Raw genomic sequence first — 5,689 nt, 5'->3', positions numbered from 1 at the left:
TGGATTACCAGATTCTTAACCTTGTCATTTATATTTGAGCTATTTTGCACCTAGTTGGGAATTGCAGGTAACTGATGAATATGTAAACTTTGTCTTGCTTGGTAGTGGAGCTTTCTCTCTCCCTGTGGAAAACCCAGTTCGGTACCACATCTAAATTGGACTGGATCTTATCACCTTGTACAGATTGTTAATCCTTGCCAGATTTTCAATTCTTCCAGCTTCTTTTAGCATCTGGCTACGAAATATTAATAACAGCCTCCAAAACAACCTTTCAATTTTTCTCTCTCCCTCTTGCCTTGGAGTCATTGAAAACTAAAACCTACTGTGGAAATCCTTATTGGAACTCTAGGTTGCCTTGCAGCTGGTCTTTGCTCCCTAGGATTTTAAGAATCACTGCAAGCTCAAGCCTAAAGACTTGTTATAAGCCTACAAGAATGTATCACCCCAGCTGACCATTCATGGTCCAGCGCTCTTTTTGGACAAGCCATTCTTTGGACTACGAAGAAAGCCTGGTGAAATTCTCAGGTCACACATGCACTTACTGAAGAAGTAACCAACACGGAAAGCCAAATACCTACTCCTAACGAATCACATAGGAGGGCGCTCTTTTAGGTGGCTATCCTACAGCTTCCCCATGCCAACAGCCTCCAATTTGACACACCTGAAGGCTTCTCTTTTTTTCCACTAGAGAGTTTTCCCACTACTTGACCTGCATTTGAGTCTCTGTCAAGCATAAGCGATGGTAGGTGACTCTTGTTTAGAAAGCTTTGAATAAATTGCATTTGTTTGTTCTCATTTGAGTGATCTTTATTTATTTTCATAGTTTTCTTGGAGGTTCCATCAAGATAAGGTCTGCACTTCCCATCGTCACAGACCCTAGCCTTGAACCAGAAGTGTCACCGCTTGTGCCTTGCTGCTTGCTTCTAGTCAAGTCCAAGATAATGTGGTAAGTCTGCACCAGGTCTGAACTCTGCTCTCTTTGTGTTGAGTTCCTTGGCTATTTATTCTAAGTCTGGTGTTCTGGTTTTGTTACTGTCTCCCATTTGTTTGGCACTTTAGGTTGAACCAAGCCATTCTTTTCATTCCTTTTGTGCTGTCATTTGTGTTACTGGTTTGTGCTGTCTAAAAGTATGGTTTATCATAAGGAGAATCACAGCATAGAACCCAAGCATAGGCCTTATAAGCCTGTTGTTAGTGCCAGCCTCACAGACCTAATGAAATGCCATCTTGTCATCAGTTGTCTAAAGCCATTTGCTTCACTATAGTGGATCTCTGCTCTGCCTTTATTGAGTGTGCCTCTGGACCAGGAGATAACCTTTTTGCTTTAACCTGGGGAGGGTGAAGTCAGGCCACAGGGGTTCCCTGAAGCCCCCTCCTATTTTTCCCAGGTCCTCAGTCAAAATTTACAAAATTTATAAATCTTTCTTGTGATTCAGTTATACTATAATATCTAGATGATCTCCTACTTTGTTCAGTAAACAAGAAAGCCAATACAAAGAATTTTATTTATTTGCTGTCAGCCCTAGCAGAAAAGGAACATAATGTTTCAAAAGATAAATTATAAATTTTCCAGAATGCAGTCCGTTATTTGGGGCATGATCTATTTTAGGAAGTGGGAAAAATTCTCTCTCCTGACAGATTAAAGACTATCAAAATTTATTCTGTACCCCTTTCAAGATGGCAACCAAGGGGATTTCTAGGTTTAACTAGATATTGCAGACAATAAGTACGAATTTTTTCAGTGATTGCAAAATCTCTTTGTGAATTGGCTAAGACACTCTGATCTGGGAGCCCAAACATGAACAGGCCTTTGTAGCCTGAAGGGACTTTTCAACAGCCTCCTTCCTTAGGCATCCTTAACTACAAAAAGGCATTTCATCAATTCATGCATGAGCAATCCAGACATGCCAATAGGGTTTTAACTCAACTTCATGAAATCCATGAAAAACCTATTGCTTACTATAGCCTCAACCTTGACCTGGTTTTAAAGGCTTATCTCCCTTGACTTAGGGCAGTAGGTGCAGAAGCAAAACTTTGTGATGCTTCTGCTGCACTAGTCCTACGGTCTCTGCTTGACCTCATGGTTCCTCATGCAATGCAGACTTTATTACTGCCCGAGTATACACAACGCTTCTCAGCCAGTTGGCTAACCTCTAATATTCTCTCTCCCTCTCACATTACTATTTACCCCTGCAATACACTGAGTCCTGCCACTTCCCTGCCCCTCCTAAAATAAGGAGACATCATGATTGTCTCATTGATGTTAGGGATGTTTATGTGCCTCACTCAGATGTATTAGAGATCCCATTGAGAAACCTGACCTAATATTATTTGTTGATGAACCATACTTCAAAACTGAAACTGGGGATTATTAAGCAGAATATGTTATCAGTAATTTCAGGAGATGGGTCTTTAGAATATAGTCCTCTATCAGAAGTAAAATCAGTCCAGATGGCAGAACTTATAGGGTATTCCAACTAGCTAAATACCAGAGGATAAATAGATAGAAAGATAGATAGATAGATGTATAGCAGATATGTTTTTGAAGTAGTACATGATTTTGGTCTGCTTTCATGACAATGGAGGTTTCCCACCTCTGCTACACCCCTCTAAAAATGGACAATAAGTTAAATAACTTTTAGATGCCCTATTATTACCTAGAGAGATGGCTATTATAAAGGTTGGGGCCCATATAAAGAGAGATAAGACAAAGGAGATGGTGTATGCTCGACAAAGTACCTTAACCAAAATAATGATTCTGTTAAAACTCCCAAAGGATAAATTTCTGGTGAGATTTTGAAAAGCAATAATGGAAAAAAAAATCTGGTTATTCCCTTCACTGAGATAATCTTTGGCACTCTCAAAGTGGCTGCTTGTGGCACCAGATCATTTCAAGTGGATATTAACTAAATTTCTCCATGAAATTACTCATCATGGAATAGATAAATTGATTAGTATTTTAAATCACTATTAGTGAGGAAACTTTTAAAAGACAGCTGAGGTTATTTTCAGGTCTTGTGTCACCTATCAATAACACAATCCTAAAGAAACTTGTGAAGGTGAAACATGGCCAGGACCCAAAGCCTCAATGGCACTTTGAATACCTTCAGATGGATTTTATGCAGCTTACAGCCTCTATGGGATTTAGATATGTTTTGGTTATTGTGTATCTATTTTCAGGAGGGGCTGCCTGCTGCATTTCCTTGCTGGAAAGTTACAGCCCTTATAGTCACTAAAAATGCTACTTCATTTTGTGTTTCTAACCGGAGGCATTCTAACTTTTATGTTAATTGATGGAGCATTCACTTAACAGAAACCATTATAAATGAACTCTGTACAATATTATTCTTTACTCAAAATCAATACTGTCCTGAGCACCCACAATTTTCTGAAAAAAGTCGAAAAGACCTATGACATCCTCAAAGCTCTTGAGCTCCCTTGGGTGAAAGTACTCCGATTAGCTCTTATGGCCGTATAGTCCACTCACTCAGGAGCACACTGGTAATCTCCCTATGAATTGGTAACTGGAAAGCTCATGCATTTAGAGATTCTTACCTCTGTTACTAGACTGCCTTACTGCGTGGTGACATGGCAAAATATTGCAAGGGGCCCAGTCTTATCATCAAAGGGTTAAGGCTACCTTTGCACAAGATTTTACTAAAATACTTCTTCATGATCTTCAACCAGAATATTTCATCTATTGGAAGAGACATCAGAAGAAGAGACATCAGAAGACAATGAAAGGGACCTTATCAGGTACTGTTAACAACAAAAACAGTAGTGAAACTCCAGAGAGTCAATGCTTGGGGCAACTCAGAATTCCACACAATTGGAAGGCTTCTCCAATAGGGCCCTTTAACTTGAGGATGCTCAGAGATCCTGTAGATACAGCTGATTTTTGGAAGGAGACAACTAACCCAAAGACCTTTACAACAAGCAGAGGACTTCAGACAGTGAACAGCTTTTGCCCAAATGCTGGACCAGGACCCCTATATAATTCCTGTATTTTTTTTAATCTACTTACTAACAATAATTCTTCTCATTTTCTATAAACCCTTGCTTGTCATCTACACATAATGGCCCTTTTCCTCTTTTCTTTCTTTCTTATTGTAATTATTAGGTCAATACATATTTATTCTAATATCATTCTTAGTTTAACCCAAACAGTGGCCACCCTCTTAGTCTTACTGACTGCTGGGTATTTTGTTTATCACCTACATCGATTATAAAAACCTCTGGGAAATTCCAGTCTCATCAAATAAGACCATAAGGAATTATAGCTCATAGTGCTTCTACTTGGACCTCTATGGAAAAGTAACCTTAAACAAATCAACCTGTGACTTTACTAGTATCCACCTCTCCTAAAAAAGAAACCAATGATTATAATCTATTAATCAAACACTATGAAATTCTAAATTTATATTCAACAACTTTATTAGGGAAATGGGTCAAATATTTGCCATCTGGAAGAGACTGATAGAAATCCATATACATGACTCATTTGTTTAGCTGGTAATTCGACGGCAGTGCTGCTTATATCTGAAGATTTTCTTCCACCAACCTCTTGGAAGGCACTAAACTTGTGACTCTCAGGGTGTGACCCCTGGCTATTTGCTTTAGTTCAACCTTTTACATTAATGTTTCTCTTTTTCATTTCAGGCATACTTGCTTAAGACACCTGCACTTCAGGATTCTAAAACAACTGACCTTTACTATTACTTCTCATCAGATGGTTCAATTTATTTTGTAGGAACAACACCAAAAAGAGCCCTGGAGAGATTTTTTATTAGATCCTGCATCCTTCCACTCAGGAGGTTTATGTTTGTCTCTAGTTGTTCAGCAACCTATTATATTCATTCATCTTGAACAAAAGGCGGGACTGGCAATGTTGAACTTTACCTGAGCTCTGTGTTTCTAGAAAACAGTGATGGTTAAGAAATTCCCCACATCCTTTGTGTTCTGAAAAGACTTATTTCATTAAAAGCACCCTTCTCCATGCAATTTAGATGAGACTCCCTGTCCGCTTTTTCTCATGACTCCAATAAGACTCGTGCATACAGGTGTCTGTGGTCAACTGATTTTTGAGAAGGGTGCCAAGACCATTCAATGGGAAAGAACAGTTTTTTCAACAAATAGTCCTGAGAAAACAGGATAGCCACAAGCAAAAGAATGAAGTTGAATCTTTACCCCACAATATATATTTTAAAAATTCAAAATGGATCAAAGATCTAAATATAAGAGCTAAAATTATAAAAATCTTAGAAGAAAACATAGGGGTAAATTTTTATGACCTCACATGTGTGGCAATGAACTTTTAGATATGACACCAAAAAATATGAGCAAAAAAAGAAAAAAATTTGATAAATTGAGCTTTATCAAAATTAAAAACTTTTGTGTTTCAAAAGATGCTATCAAGTAAATGAAAAAGCAAGCAAACTGTAGAGATAGTTGAAAATCATATATCTGATAAAGAATTTGTATCTAAAATATAAAAAGAACTCTTATAAATCAATAATAAAAAGATAAATATTAATAATATGTGTTATTAAAAATGGCAAAGGTGATTCCACATTTTAGCCATTGTGAATAATGCTGCAATAAACACAGAAGTGCAAATATCTTCAAGGGACAAATGGATAAGAAAGATGTGGTATATGCACACAATGGAATATTATTTAGCCATGAAAAA

At 37.7% G+C, this 5,689-nt stretch overlaps 1 long non-coding RNA gene across 1 annotated transcript; it reads left to right on the top strand.

Annotated features, from left to right (window-relative positions):
• The first annotated feature begins 437 nt into the window (after positions 1-437).
• LOC123644633 lies at positions 438-5,317 on the top strand. Its single transcript, XR_006737197.1, has 4 exons — positions 438-742; positions 824-946; positions 3,688-3,756; positions 4,660-5,317. It is a non-coding gene; the product is annotated as an uncharacterized LOC123644633 (long non-coding RNA).
• Positions 5,318-5,689: the final 372 nt, after the last annotated feature.

Source organism: Lemur catta, chromosome 9 (assembly GCF_020740605.2).
Source record: "Lemur catta isolate mLemCat1 chromosome 9, mLemCat1.pri, whole genome shotgun sequence".
NCBI lineage: Eukaryota > Metazoa > Chordata > Mammalia > Primates > Lemuridae > Lemur > Lemur catta.
Note: the sequence above shows the minus strand (reverse complement) of the source record. Positions and strands in the feature narration are given on the sequence as shown.